This window comes from Tasmannia lanceolata, unplaced genomic scaffold (genome assembly GCF_043159265.1).
Source record: "Tasmannia lanceolata isolate RefF3 unplaced genomic scaffold, GAP_Taslan_0.1 ptg000026l, whole genome shotgun sequence".
In the NCBI taxonomy this organism is placed as follows: domain Eukaryota; kingdom Viridiplantae; phylum Streptophyta; class Magnoliopsida; order Canellales; family Winteraceae; genus Tasmannia; species Tasmannia lanceolata.
This window is the reverse complement of record NW_027518703.1, coordinates 1,331,420-1,346,318: the sequence shown is the minus strand read 5'-3', so window position 1 is coordinate 1,346,318 and position 14,899 is coordinate 1,331,420. Positions and strand designations below refer to the sequence as shown.

At 45.5% G+C, this 14,899-nt stretch overlaps 1 pseudogene; it reads left to right on the top strand.

Moving 5' to 3' along the window:
- Window positions 1–7,096: 7,096 nt before the first annotated feature.
- LOC143858821 (lysM domain receptor-like kinase 3 pseudogene) lies at window positions 7,097–7,855 on the top strand (annotated as a pseudogene).
- Window positions 7,856–14,899: the final 7,044 nt, after the last annotated feature.

Sequence of the window (14,899 nt, the reverse complement as noted above, 5' to 3'; positions counted from 1 at the left end):
GCCAAACCGCCTGTCCGGCATGGGACGGCAAGAAGCTGAGGTTGTAAAATCTGTTCGGCCAAGCCATCTGTCCGGCCTGGGACAGCCAAAAGCTGAAGTTGTAAAATATGTCCGGCCAAGCCGCCTGTCCGACCTGGGACGGCCAGAAGCTGAGGTTGTAAAATCTGTCCGGCCAAGCCGCCTGTCAGGCCTGGGACGGCCAGAAGCTGAGGTTGTAAAATCTGTCCGGCCTGGGACGACCAGAAGCTGAGGTTGTAAAATCTGTCCGGCCAAGCCGTCTGTCCGGCCTGGGATGGCCAGAAGCTGAAGTTGTAAAATATGTCCGGCCAAGCCGCCTGTCCGGCCTGGGATGGATACATTTTTGTCGTCTAGCGAATGCGTCATATTCTGTCCGGCTTGGGACAGACACATTTTTGTCTTTTAGCGAATGCGTCATATTCTGGCCGGCTTGGGACGGACACATTTTTGTCTTTTAGCGAATGCGTCATATTCTGGCCGGCTTAGGACGGACACATTTTTGTCGTCTAGCAAATGCGTCATATTTTGGCCGGCTTGGGACGGACACATTTTTGTCGTCTAGCGAATGCGTCATATTCTGGCCGGCTTGGGACAAACACATTTTCTAGATAGGCACAATCACTTAGAAGGTATCCCGTACTCAAGCACTTCATTGGACAACCCTTAACCCCTTGGAGATTTTTCCCGCATCCATATCGCGCATAGTCTATACGCACGCATTTACATCTGCCCTTGCCTCGAGGTGTGTGCCCCCTTCATTAATGAGGGACACGTGGCATCATCCGGTTCACGAATGCGAACCGCCTTCAGTCTCAAGGCTATAAAATGAGGTTTTCACCTTTCATATTTTCACTTTTACTTTCACTTTTCACTCTGCCTTCTCTGCCTGTTCGGCTCTACTAGCCCGTGGTTGTGGTCGTCCGCAAGCTTAGGAGCCTTTCTCCTCAGGTCGGTAATCTTCGTTTTAGCGCGTATCTATTTGATTTCTCTTTCAGCATTCTTTATGTCCGGTAGTGCTTCAAGTTCTGAGTCCGGTTCTAGGTCATCTTCGGGGGAGTCCGCCTCTTCTAGTAGCTCAGGGTCTAGTTCGTCGGAGATGACCCATACTAATCCGACCAGGATTCCCGGCCCGTATATGGCGAGTCCTGATGTTAGCGTAGAAGTTGTAGACAGTGTGGACGAGGTGATTTTGGATCTGAATACCACTCCGCCCCCAACGGATAGTTACTTCCGGGCAGAGGTGAGTGCAGGTAGTGACGCCGCCGAGGCGTCCACCACATTCCTTCCGGGCCGGGCCGTCGAGGTCACTGCTAGGGCTCGGATGGACGCCGATCCCAAATATAATATTCAGGCTCTTTACGAGGAGAATATCCTTGCTGAGTCCAGATTAGAGGACATTAGAGATAGGTATTGTATTCCCCAAAGGTTCAGGCTGAGGGTTGCGATAGAGGGAGATAGGGCTTGCAACGACAGTACCAACATCTGTATATATGATGAGTCGTTAAGAGCCGGGCTCAGGTTCCCCTTGCATCCGTTCTTCATCGCGGTCCTTCGATATTACGGCCTGGCTCCGGCTCAGGTCGCACCGAACTCATAGAGGACGCTGATCGGGTTCATATACCTCGTCCAGGGCCGGCTCCAAAGGAGCTTGTCGGTACCGCTGTTTCGGATGTGTGCGCACCTAAAGAGGCATAAGGACGGAGGCTGGATTTACATTAGCCAACGCCCTGAGGTGAAAATGATTACTTGCATTCCAACCTCCATACATCTATGGAAGAACATGTTCTTCTATGTCGAGGACGGCGAGCCCACTGAGCCCTGGCCGGTTCCTTTGAAGTGGGACACCCCAGATACACTTGCGCTGAACAGCAAGCCGCTCTTGGAGGGCGAGGATATGAGAATGTTTACTCTAGTCTGTGAGGAGTTGCATTGGGAGGGCCTGATTCATTGTGCGAACTTTTCTAGGGAAGAGGTCCTGGTCGGGCTCGGTATTGGTACTGCGACCCCGGCACATATGTGGCTAGTCTTGCTTTTGAGCTCTTCTTTTCTCTTCTTTGTCCCTGACCGGTTTTTGTTTGTCCTGTTGAATTTCATAAATGCAGACGCAGTCCCAGCTGAAGAAGGTGAGGCAAGGGGCCTTTGGCAGGGGCCAGGGCTAGAAAAGGAAAGCCCCTGAGGTTTCAAGTCCCGCACCAACTAAGGACACACCGCCCTCCAAGGGCAAGCCCACAGTAAAGCTGGTCGGCTCCTACGGCCAGGGAGCGGGTACTTCTAAGCCAGGGGACGCAGCTACCGGAGCCCGTCCCACCCCCGCGAGGTCCGGGGACAACGTTTTTCAGCCTAACTAGGCCGTTCAGAAGAGCGACACTAGCTTGGGTGACAGCCGGGTGGATAGGGAGATCATCACTAAAGGCCAACTGAACCAGAATCAGCTTCAGGTCCTAAACGAGCCTCCAAATGCGGCCGATGAGGCCATTTTCTCCTCGCTTTATCAGATCAGATTGTATTATCATGACATCCGCGAGAAGAGTCGGAAGTTCTCTGCCGTGATCACTCACTCCGAGGAGGAGAACGGCAAGTTGATGCGGGAGGCTGCTGAGCTCCATAGGTCCATTAAGGAGAGGGACCAGGAGATAAGCAGGCTCAAGGCCGAGGTGGCCGCCTAGAAGCAGAAGGCCATCGAAGCTCTCAATGCACAAAGGGAGAGAGCCCGGGAGAGGCAGATAGGGGCCAGGGCCAGAAAAGAAAAGCCCCCGAGGTTTCAAGTCCCGCACCAACTAACCCTCCAGGGGCAAGCCCACAGTAAAGATGGTCGGCTCCTACGGCCGAGGAGCGGGTACTTCTAAGCCAGGGGACGCAGCTACCGGAGCACGTCCCACCCCCGCGAGGTCCGGGGACAACGTCTTCTGGCCTAACTAGGCCGTTCAGAAGAGCGACACCGGCTTGGGTGACAGCCAGGTGGCTATGGAGATCATCACTAAAGGCCAACTGAACCAGGATCAGCTTCAGGTTCTAAACGAGCCTCCAGATGCGGCCGATGAGGCCATTTTCTCCTCGCTTTATCAGATCGGATTGTATTATCATGACTCCCGCGAGAAGAGTCAGAAGTTCTCTGCCGCGATCACTCAGCCCGAGGAGGAAAACAACAAGTTGATGCGGGAGGCTGTCGAGCTCCATAGGTCCATTAAGGAGAGGGACTAGGAGATAAGCAGGCTCAAGGCCGAGATGGCCGCCCAGAAGCAGAAGGCCATCGAAGCTCTCAATGCACAGAGGGAGAGAGCCCGGAAGAGGCAGATACGGGCCGTGGCAGAGGCCGTACAGAAGAAGGAGGACGAACTCATCAGTTTTTCTACTGAATCTTACAAACTGGGATTCATGGATTGCCTTGAGCAGGTCAAGGGATCCAACCAGAATGTCATTCTGACGAGCATCGTCCTGCCTGATCCCCCGGTGGCCAGGGATGATGACGAGCAGGACGCCCCTGCAGCAGCTGACGCCCCTGGGGATGGGGGTCACGGGGTGTCTTGAGCTTACCACTTTTCCTTTTTGGCACCGTTTCAAAATTCTTTGTAATGGCCCTTGGAGGCCCCACTTTTTTTAATGGCCCTAGAGGCCCAACTTTTTCTAATGGCCCTTAGAGGCCCAACTTTTTATGAATAGAAGTTACATTTTGTTGTCTACTATTTCCACTTGTGTGCCTTTGACTAGTATCGATTAACTCAACACTGTGTGCCTTTGCCCGGGCCCGTTCCTGACCAGGAGTGCGCTCTCGGTCTTTGTGGAGACGAGCCGAGGCGAACCAAGCAGCGAGTACCCAAGTTTTAGTGAACTGGATTTCTGAGACGGTTTGGTTTTTCTGCCCGGGCCCGTTCCTCACTAGGAGTGCGCTCCATGTCTTTGTGGAGATGAGTCGGGGTGAACCAAGCAGCGAGTACCCAAGTTTTAGTGAACTGGGTTTCTGAGACGGTTTGGTTTTTCTGCCTGGGCCCGTTCCTGACCAGGAGTGCGCTCCCGGTCTTTGTGGAGACGAGTCAAGGCGAACCAAGCAGCGAGTACCCAAGTTTTAGTGAACTGGGTTTTTGAGATGGAGTGCTCGGAGATTTACAAAGAAATAGTATCCTCTTTATCATTCACATTCGAGCGTACTTACAACGGCATTGGCTTTCGCGCCAAGTAGCCAGCTATTGATAGTATTTTCGGAGGTTCTTTGAATTCCAGGCGTGGGGTAGTAGGTGCTCCCCAAGTGACTCCAGCTTGTAACTCCCAGGGCGAATTATCTCTTTCACTCGGTACGGCCCCTCCCAGGTCGGGGAGAGTTTGCCTACCTTCTTCGGTTGGGAAATAGCAGCATTTCTTAGGACTAGGTCCCCTGCTCGGAATTCTCTTTGGCATATCTTCAGGTCGTGATAGTTGGACACTTCTGTTTGTAGGCCGTGACCCTAATTCGGGATTCTTCCCGGGCTTCCTCTAGCAAGTCGAGGTTTGTGCGGAGCCCATCTCCATTGATCTGCCCATTGAAGTTGATGACTCCGGGAGACAGGACGCCAGCATCGACGAGTATTACGGCCTCAGTTCCGAAGGACAAGTTGAATAGTGATTCCCCCGTCGCGGTGCGCAGGGTGGTACAATACGCCTATAGGACGTGATAAAGTTCGTCTGCCCATCTGCCTGCCTTCTCGTCCAGCCTCTTTTTGATCCCCTGGAGTAAGATTATGTTCGTTACTTCAGTTTGCCCATTCATCTGAGGGTGCGCCACAGAAGTAAGAAAATTTTCATGAAGAAGGTGAAAGGATCTACCCGGCTCAAATTGACTAAGTCTAATCCTGACACTGGTTGGGTTCGTCTACATGGATCATTTTCTTTCATTCTATCCTATTAAGGTCATGTTCTCTGTTATGTTCTTAGCCATCAAGTCTTTCCTCATTGTTTCTGCCCAAGTTGTTGTCGGTCTGCCCCCTCCTCTTTTTACTCCATCAACTTGGCACATGTCACTTCTTCTCATTAGAGCATCCAGAAGCCTACGGTGGATATACTCAAACTATCTTAAGCAGTGCTCTCTCATCTTCTCCTCAATTGTTGCCATCTCCACCTTTTTATGGATGACTTCATTTTTAATTCTATCTAACCTTGCGTGGCCATGTATCTGAAATCGAGACCATTGGTCTTGTAGAGTACCATGATACAACCCATGTGTAAGATAAAGGACTACAAAAAATCATCGGTTTAACTTTCTTCGTGGAACCCGATCAAGTGTAGAGCTACAAATGAACCGAGCCGGATCACGAACATGTCTGGGTTTGGCTCATTAAAAGCTCGGCTCGGGCTTGTTCGTTTACTAAACGAGTCGAACCCTAGCCCAAAAAATTAGGCTCGTCAAATAAACGAGCCGAACTCGAGCTTTGTATAGTTCGGCTTGGACAAGCTCGTGAACTTTTTAGGCTTGGTTCATAAAGCCAAGCCGAGCTTTAAAGCTCAGATTATGTTCGTTATATTACTATATAGATAGGTATTATATATATATATATATATATATATATATATATATATATATATATATATTACTTAATGGTATTTATTTGATGTGTTTACTAAACGAGCTGAACCCGAACCCAACCAAGCTCAAGCCTATCTCGGCTCGGCTCATCAAAGCTCGGCTCAGGCTCGTTTGTTTAATAAACGAGTCGAGCCGAGCTCGAGCTTTGTTGAATGTTAGGGAGCCAAACACGAGCCAAAAAAAACCAAAGCTTGTCACGAATACGAGCCGAGCCTCAAACTAAGAGAGCCGAGCACGAACACCCCAATGTTTGGCTCGGCTCGGCTCGTTTGCAGCCATAATCAAGTGCTCTCAGTGACCAACTTCTTCTGGGCTTCGGGCCAAGAAGTGGGTACAAGGGGCGCCCAATAAGTGTCACATAGGAAGATGCATACGGTAGACACCCCATTTTGACCGTACCCTAAACCTTTCATGATTGAGTAAAACCCTATCAAACCAATGAATTAGGATCCCAAATTTCACCCTAGGCTAACTTAAGGTCCCGTGTAGGTCCCTGCAAAATTTTGTCAAAATCCGAGCACGTTTGCCTAGCGAACAAGCCGAGAGAGAGCCGTAGTGCAAATGCGCAGAAGTGGGGTGAATTATCCTGGAGAGGGCTTATCCAAGACCAGAAAAGACACGATTGTGTCGCGCGCTCATCAAAAAATTGAGCAAAACCGCACGCTAATCAAAGGGGGTAGTGCCAATATCAGCCCCATCCTTTTCTATAAAAGTAAAAATAAAAATCTGTAATAAGAGGGAGAGGAAGAAAAACGAGAGAGAAAAAATGGGATTTCTAAAACCCTAACCCTAGATCCATCCTCTCAAACTAAGATCCATCACTTCCGATCACCTCTCCGGGGGAATTCACTGGAATCCGGTCTTCACTTCACCACCGGCCAGCCACACACCTTCCTTATCTCCGACTTCATCTTCGTCCTCTCAACTCTCCACTATTTTCATCTAAATTTCTCATCCCTAACCCATTTTCCTTCAATCTCCACCTTTTATGCTTCGATTTAACCTCTTGAATTTCATTTCTTTTCTAAAACTCAGTATTCACAGTTGATTTCACAAATCTATAATTTGCTTCTAATCTCTTCTTCTTCATTACAGATCTGCTGAGTTTCGAGGAAGTTTGGTTATTTTTCTTATTTTCTTTTCAATCTCCACCATTTTTTTTTATGAAAATTCATTTCTGATTTTGATTTCGTAGTTGAATTTCTTATACCTCTGTTTTTTCTATTTTTTTAGTACTGCAATCTAGGTTTTTCACATACTTCATCTTCATTGTTTTTGTTTTCTGACCTGTTTTCATTGTCATTTCCTTGATTTCCATCAAAAATATTTTTCTTGCCTGTTTGGTTGTTCCAAACCTAAAAAATTACCTGTTTTTGCCTGTTTTTTTTTTAGATTTAGTTTTTAACTAGAAAATTCTCTATAATACTCCATTGATTTTCTTCTCTTCATTTGAAAATTATAAGTCTCTGTTTTCTTTGAAGCACATCACCTCCTTTAATGTTCTTCCATATCTAACAAAAATCCATGGAGTTTCTTCGGTTTTGTGTACCTATTCTATTCTTATTTCTTAACCTGCACTCTTCAAATTCTTCTACAACACCATTGAATTGTTCTGAAACCACTCGCGTCTGTACCTCCTTTATTGCCTTCAAGGCAAACCAAAATGAAACCCTAGCTGAAATTCAGAGCATGTTTGATGTCTTTCCTGAAGATGTTACTGTAGATGATGATACTCACCAGTACCTATTCATCAGGAAGAATTGTTTGTGTTCTTTGCCGAGTAAGAAGTATTTGAGCAACACAACTTTTACTGTGAAGAAGGATGTGAAGTTTGTGTATAAAATGGTTGGGGATGCGTATGAGGAGCTTGCGTTTTTGCCCAATTCGACGCGCCCAGCGCGTGCTGGTGCAGTGATTTCTCTGCATTTATTGTGCAGTTGTTCGAGCGGGTTGTGGAATTATTTAATGAGTTATGTGATGCAAGATGGGGATTCTATTGAATCACTGGCAAGTAGATTTGGTGTGAGTATGGATAGTATTGAGAGTGTGAATGGGATTGCTGATCCTGATCATGTTTCAGTTGGGTCAGTCTATTATATACCCATGAATTCAGTTCCTGGAGAGCCTTACACTATGGATAAGAGTATTTCTCCTGCTTCGGCTCCTGCTCTGGTTCCATCTGTTGAAATCTTTTCAGGAAGAAGAGAAAAATTGGGATCTCGTTCAAGAGGAGAGAAAAGACAGATAAAGGGATTTAGATTTTATTTCCGGCAACCTTGCTGATATCGACCGCCACTCCTCAGCTATCTCTTCATCAACGGCATAGCTACGGATTCATTGAGAATAAGATTTGGACTTTACCTTCATTTCTCCGGCAATTCACACCAAAATCTGGCGATCTTGCATAGTCCGGTGATTTAATCTGCAATTTCAGGTTAGTAATACATTCAGATGATATATAATCACGATTTTAGTTGAGATTCATTGCAATTTTCTTTGGATGTGTATTTGCTTGCACAAGATTATGATTATGCTAATGATCAATTGTGGTTCTTCATGACTCGCGGGAAGTTATTCTGAAACTTTATCCAACAGCATACGATTGTATTTTCTGTGAGTTATTCATAGCCATAGCTTCAAGATCTCTAATATTCTCTCTGTGAGACTCACTCAATAGCTTGTAGTCATGACTGTTTGGAATTCTGATTGTGACAGAGGTTATTTGTAACTGAGATTCCCTAGGTGAATATGCATGTATGTTAATAGTCCATTGTGCCATCAGCATGTGCATATTTTACAATTTATATTTCTCCAAATCATTTTGAAACTTTGAATGATTTGGAAAAAAGTCATGGAATAGAATGTAATTTTACCTTGGATTTTGTATAACTTTTGCCTCAAAATTTCATACTTGCTAATAGAATCCAATTGTTTGTCTTACTGCCATGCTTTGAAAAATATTGTTAATCACTAGATAGCACTCATTATAATGTCCAATGCATTTATCTGGTTTTGTGATTATGCTATGAAATTAATTCACCTCCACATGTTTCATAATGTGTAGTGGTAGTAGTTCAATATAACTGTCTTCATGGGTATAAATTGTTTATAGGAATTGTATAAGTCAAATGTCCTTTTAAATTCTCGGACCATTTATCATTGCAAAGGCGATGAAGGCGTTAGCCCAAGCCCATCTTTATAGGGACCTAATAGATTATGGTGGTACCCTCTTTTCCTTCTTTTTCTTTAGGTAGAGTTTTCCTAGTCGTTTAAATACCCTTGGTTATTAGTAACCTTTATCATTGCAAAGGCGATGAAGGAGTCATCCCAAGCCCAACTTTAGGGGACTAACTTAGTACATATAGCGTTCCCCTCTGTTTTCTTTCCTTCTAGAAGATTCTCTAAATTTTTTTTTAGTAATCTTCTATCATAGTATAGGGCTCTCTCAGTCTCATTATCTTGCTCGTCTTTCTTTTTTGGGGAAAGGTTTTGTCTCATTTGTTTTAGGGATGTCATTTCTTTTAGACATGTTTTATTTTATTGACGTTTTACTTGTTTATGATCATGCTAGTTTACTTATTTGTGACCACGCTGGTGTACCTGTTTGTGAGCACGCTAGTTTACTTGTTTGTGAATCACGCCTGTTTACTTGTTTAGTATCTTTATCTCGGAATATGTTTCGAACTACGTTGGCTTGATCCTCTTCCCCGAGGCACGTAGTGCAGCTTGGGATCCATATCCCAAGTCCAGCCAAACTTTTTGTAAATAATGTTTTAAACATTTTTTAAAAATCTTTAAAACCTTGTTTTCAAAATATCTTCCTCTAGAGTCAAGAGTTTCTCCTCGATAGAGAGTTTTAGAGTTAGGAGTTTCTTTTTGATAGGGTGTTTGATTGTTTGTTTGTTGTGTGCTTGTTTTAGAGTTAGGGGTCTGTCCTAGAGTTATAAGAACGCTTCCGTCCGGTCAGCTGGCAATCCACATCGCCGACTGATGACTAGAATAGGATACGCTAGTCCACCATTTGTTTTCCTTAGGAAACACAGCCTAGTTACACATAAGTTGTAGGAACCACCTGCATTAGCTTAGGACTAACCTGCATTTAGTTAGGGCATATAGGGTGTCCTAAAATCCACAATTCACTGGAATTTAAATAATCGTACAAGAAACTTTAATAGCTGGTCCAGTCTTTTAGATCGAGTCTAGGATAGAGGTCTAGGTATCTTAGGCATCATAGCTTAGAATAGGCGCGAAGAACTACGTTGCTCTGATTCTTGCGGAGGCGGGGATACGTAGGCTTCTTTGGATGAATATTAGACCATCCGAGGACTCGGGCTAAATCGTTTAGAGTCTTAGGATTTGTTGTGTTGTTATTGTATGTTTTGATGTGTTTTCTTACTTTCTTGTACTGATCCTATACCTTTAGCTGTAGCTTGCATGTGTATGTCCACCAAAACTTAGACACCAGTTAAGCATGTCACTCACAATCTAATTGTCATTAGGCGACACATCTTTTATCTTACTTTATGTGTGCTTATTATTTCATCCCCGAGTCATGCATGATTAGGTAGACGTTCACTCGGGGATATTTGTTCTCATTTCACATGATTTTTACCCAAACTTCTTTGGAGTTAATGAAAATGGAATAAGAGACCAAGTGCTTGCACTCGGAAGAATTTGGGGTGCTCTTCGGACCTTCTCCATTCGTAATCAGGCACGAACCCATTCATTTCTGGTTATCCATGGTATACAGAGCATATTTGTTTAAGGATCCATGGTCGTATACCATGGATGGCGACTCTGAGTTTGCTTAGGTACGTTTCGAATCCGGACTTGTTCCCGAATCGAGAGGTATCTCTTTTATATCTTCACTCGTGCTATGCTATGAGGGTGGCACCTGTTTTGAGAGTTCCTTGGTAGAGCTCTCCTCCACACATACAAGTGACTTTCTTTTTAGAGAACCAAGAGATAACTTCCCACGGGCCTAGCGGTATCAATGGGTTCTGTCTGCAGCCCATGTTGAGTTCGGATATGTACATAAGTCCATTATCCTTATTTTGATCTCCTCATCCGCAATTCTAATACTAATTGTTGTATTAAAATATAATCGGGATAAGCGACATGGAGACCCAATTAACATATGGGAAAATGGGCTTTTTAGGAAGCCCAATTTAGTATTTAGTTCCCCCCGTCCAAGGAAATGTGCTCTAAAGGCATCACAACATTATCCACAACATTAACAGCAATACCATAGGGTATTTAGTTTCCCCGTAGGCAAAAAAGTGGGAAGTAAAAAAATTATATTAGAAGAGATCTGCACGTCTCCAGGGATGGCTTTTGAAGCCTACCTCATATTGGGCTGGTCTCAAACTCCCGGCATTCCTGAAATAGCACCCATAGCCTTGTTTTATTTCTAGGTTAGTAAGCTTTAAATGTCAAGGCTAAATTATGTTTTTCCTGATGGCGTCGGAATCCGAGTCCGCGATCGTGCGGTGGGTAGAGAACCTCCGCGGGGTCTGCAATCACAAACAGAGGGGTCAGGGGGGTCCCGGGTGGGTCACGGACGACCACTTCGACACCCAAGTCAGATTCTGGACCAACAGTATAAAGAACAGCAAGAAAAGGCGGAGGTTTAATCAGGTTTACCAAGGCCAAGACACAGGTTCTTCTTTTGGCATGTGGGTGGATGGGTCGGAGGGGATGAACAGGGAGAGTGGGACCAAGCTCCCGGCCTCCTCTGTTGCTGCCTCGCCTCTCTCTTTAGAGGGTTGTCTCGAGGGAGCTCAGATTGATTTTTCTCCTCCCCTTCTCCTCCTTTTAAGGGGTGGCGTGCGGGTCTTTTCATCATTACGGAGAGAAAACCTTCCTTCGAAGGATTGGGCTGTTCTCCTGGTTTGACGGCGCGCATGGTTTCGCTGCACAATCTCTTCCATAATTTGTGATGATGAGGCTTGGACGGCGAGAAGGTGACACGTGGCGTAACCGCATGGTCTTGCCGCTCATCAACACCTTTCTTAATGATGATTAAGCTCCATTGGTGCATGGACGACACGTGGCGAGATTTGAGAGTCGTGCCGTATTTATGTCCCATCATAATACCCCCTTACTCCTTTGGTCCATTGAATGGGCCAAGGGAGTAATGTCTGGTCAAACGATGCCCTGGTGAGGGCATTTATGGGAGCTCCGGAGTACGAGGAGACGTGCCGTTTCGTCCGGCGATTTCCCCCCGGGGAATGGTAGCGTCATCATGTGGCTTCCGGCTGGTCACCCGATGGGGAGGAGACATGTGTTGGGTGGGTTGCCTCGTTTCGAGACCCAAGGGTTTCTCCTTCTGGTTTATAAAAGGAAGACCATCCTGGCATTTTTATTATCGTTTTCTTTATGAGATAGATCGTTTCTCTGCATCTTTTCCCTTTTTTCGGCAACATGTCCGGTTCCCCTTCGCGGATTAGGGGCAAAGCCCCTCTTTCCCAGGAATCTTCAAGTGACCCCGACCTGTATTCTGACTCGGAGGAGGACCTTACGGCCCATCGGAAAAGGGCTAGGGGGGACTCGGGCCCTCCACCGGGCTTTCCCCCCCCTTCGCCTTTCCTCCTTGCCTAGCAAGGACAAGTCGTCTCGCTCCTACGTTGCCAAGGAGTGGTCTTTTTTCTCCAGGACCTATCAGCAGGGGATGGAACTGCACGACTGGGTCTCGAAAATGGGCAAGGAGATTGAGGACTTGAAGCAGGAAAACGAGGTGTTGCAGAGAAAGGTTTACGCCCTCAACGAGCAGCTGCTTGAATATGAGGTGGACCCCTTGCTGGAGAGCTCCTGGGAGGAGGAGGGGGACTCTTCGGGAGAGAAGTCTTCTGCAGGTCGTTCGGGAGATTTGTTTCTGCCTTCCTTCGTTTTTTTGTTTCTTTTCCTTTTCTCCCCCTTTTTGTCGGGGGTTTTGGGGCCTGCGTGCCCTATGTTTGGTTTCTTTATGAGTTTGTGAGGTGTTTCTTATGCTGCTTTTCTCATATGTGTGGTGGCTAGGGGGAGCGGTAGTAGCGAGGCCGGCCTTTTATAGGACCGGGCCCTTTCCAGCGTGTTTGGTATATGTTTTCCTTATTTCGAGGGATTGCAACGGCTTTGCCTAACCCTGCGCGGGGTTCCGAGCCTTTACCTAGCGCGTTTAGTTTCTTCCGTCTTGTGGATTCGTATGTCGAGCTCTTGTGCCGTGGCTTCGAGTCCAGCCATGTATTTTTCATCTAGTGGCTTTGAGTTCGGATCTCTTTGCTCGGTTTCCAATCTCTGAATCCTTCCTTTCATTAGTGGTGAGGATTTGAAACTGGGCACGCGCGGGCGATTCGAAATCCGAGCCCTTCCTTTCATTAGGTGGGGAGGATTTGAAAATGGGCACGCGCGGGTGATTCAAAATCCAAGCCCTTCCTTTCATTAGGTGGGGAGGATTTGAAACTGGGCACGCGCGGGCGATTCGAAGTCCGAGCCCTTCCTTTCATTAGGTGGGGAGGATTTGAAACTGGGCACGCGAGGACGATTCGAAATCCGAGCCCTTCCTTTCATTAGGTGGGGAGGATTTGAAAATGAGCATGCGCGGGCGATTTGAAATCCGAGCCCTTCCTTTCATTAAGTGGGGAGGATTTGAAACTGGGCACGCGCGGGCGATTCGAAATCCAAGCCCTTCCTTTCATTAGGTGGGGACGTTTGAAACTGGGCATGCGTGGGTGTAGACACCCCATTTTGACCGTACCTTGAGCCTCTCGTGTTTGAGCAAAAACCCAACCAAATTAATCACTTAAGGTCCCAAATCTCACCCCAAGCAAGCTTATGGTCCTACCAAGCTCCCCGTAAAATTTCGTTGAAATCCGAGCGCGTTTGCCTAGCAAATGAGCCGAGATAGTGTCGCGGTGCAAAGCCAGAAAAGGGGGTGGAATTTATCCTGAGCGGTACGGATCGTGATCCGAATGGGACACGATCCGTACGTGCGCTCATCATTTTTCTCGCGCGAATCGCGCTCTCATCAAAATGGTGGTGCCAATATCACTCCCCTCTATTCTTATAAAAAATGTAAAAAGCTCATTTGCAGAAGGAGATCGGATTTTCCAAAAAGCAGAGAGAAGAGAGAGAGATCTGAGAGAGAAAAAAAATTATTTCTTCCCCCGATCATCTTCTCCGGCAAGGATCCGACGAATCTGAAGCCGATTGCTGCTGGCTATTATTTCTAATCCAAAGATCTTCATTTTTTTCGTCAAAATCATCGGAACTCCGGCTCATTTCTTCTTCTCCGATCGATCATTTTTGGTGAGGTTGCCGAAGCTCCGGTTAAGAGTTTCTCTTCGATTTTTTTTACAAGTTGTTGATTCGTTTTGCCCTCACAGATCTACTTTGGAAGCCCTAATTTTCTTGATTTCTAAACTAGAAACCCTAGTTCTTCTCAAGCTTTATCCCTCCTATCAAGCTTTCCTTATAAAGATCTTGCTGTTTTAATTTTTTAATTTGTTTTTTTTTCAGCCCTAGAATCTCTAATCTCTTTTGGAAACCTTCATTTTCTCTGACCTACTCTCATCACTCGAATTCTTTTACCATTACTGGCGAGATCTATTTCGATCTGTATATTCAGGAAGGAAATTAACTGAGAAGGACGAAGGAGAAGCAGGAGAGATTAGTTCATTACAATGAGTTGAGAAGAGCATAGAAAGGGGTTTGTGAGAAAGACAAAGCAGCGAGAAGAGAATTTTCATCTTCCCCGGTCACTTTTGCCGGAAATCGGAGAGAGGAATTTAAGATCTGAAATCGCTAGCCTCATAACAACAGCAGCTGGTTCGTCTTCTTCATTATCTTCTATTAAAGAAGAAAATGTGAAAATTCGGCAAACCGAGGAATCAAGAAGAAGAAGGAGAGGTAGATTTTGGATATGAAATCTCAGATCTAGAAGTAGAGGAGATCTATGATCTCAAATGAAGCAAGTGTGAGCATTCCTCTGCAATTTTAAAGCAATTTTCAGAGAAAAAGAAAGGAATTGCCTATATTTTGCATCTTGTGCAAGCAATCACATCAATTACAAGTAAGTATCTTTGATTCATGGTATTTTCATTATGAAATTCTAAGTAATGTGTGAAATTAGCTTGTTCATATTGATTTGCCAGATGATGACATTTGAAAGAGAATAATTTTAAGGCTTATCCTTCTAATATATTGGATCTTCTTTTGTATTTCTGTTATTTGGTGTATTTCTTACGCTTTTATCTGACTGTTGGTTTGAGAAGTTTATATATGTCTGGATTTTTATTTTTTATTTTTTATTTTTAGAAAAAAAATGTTTGCTTCATTGTGTCTTCTTGA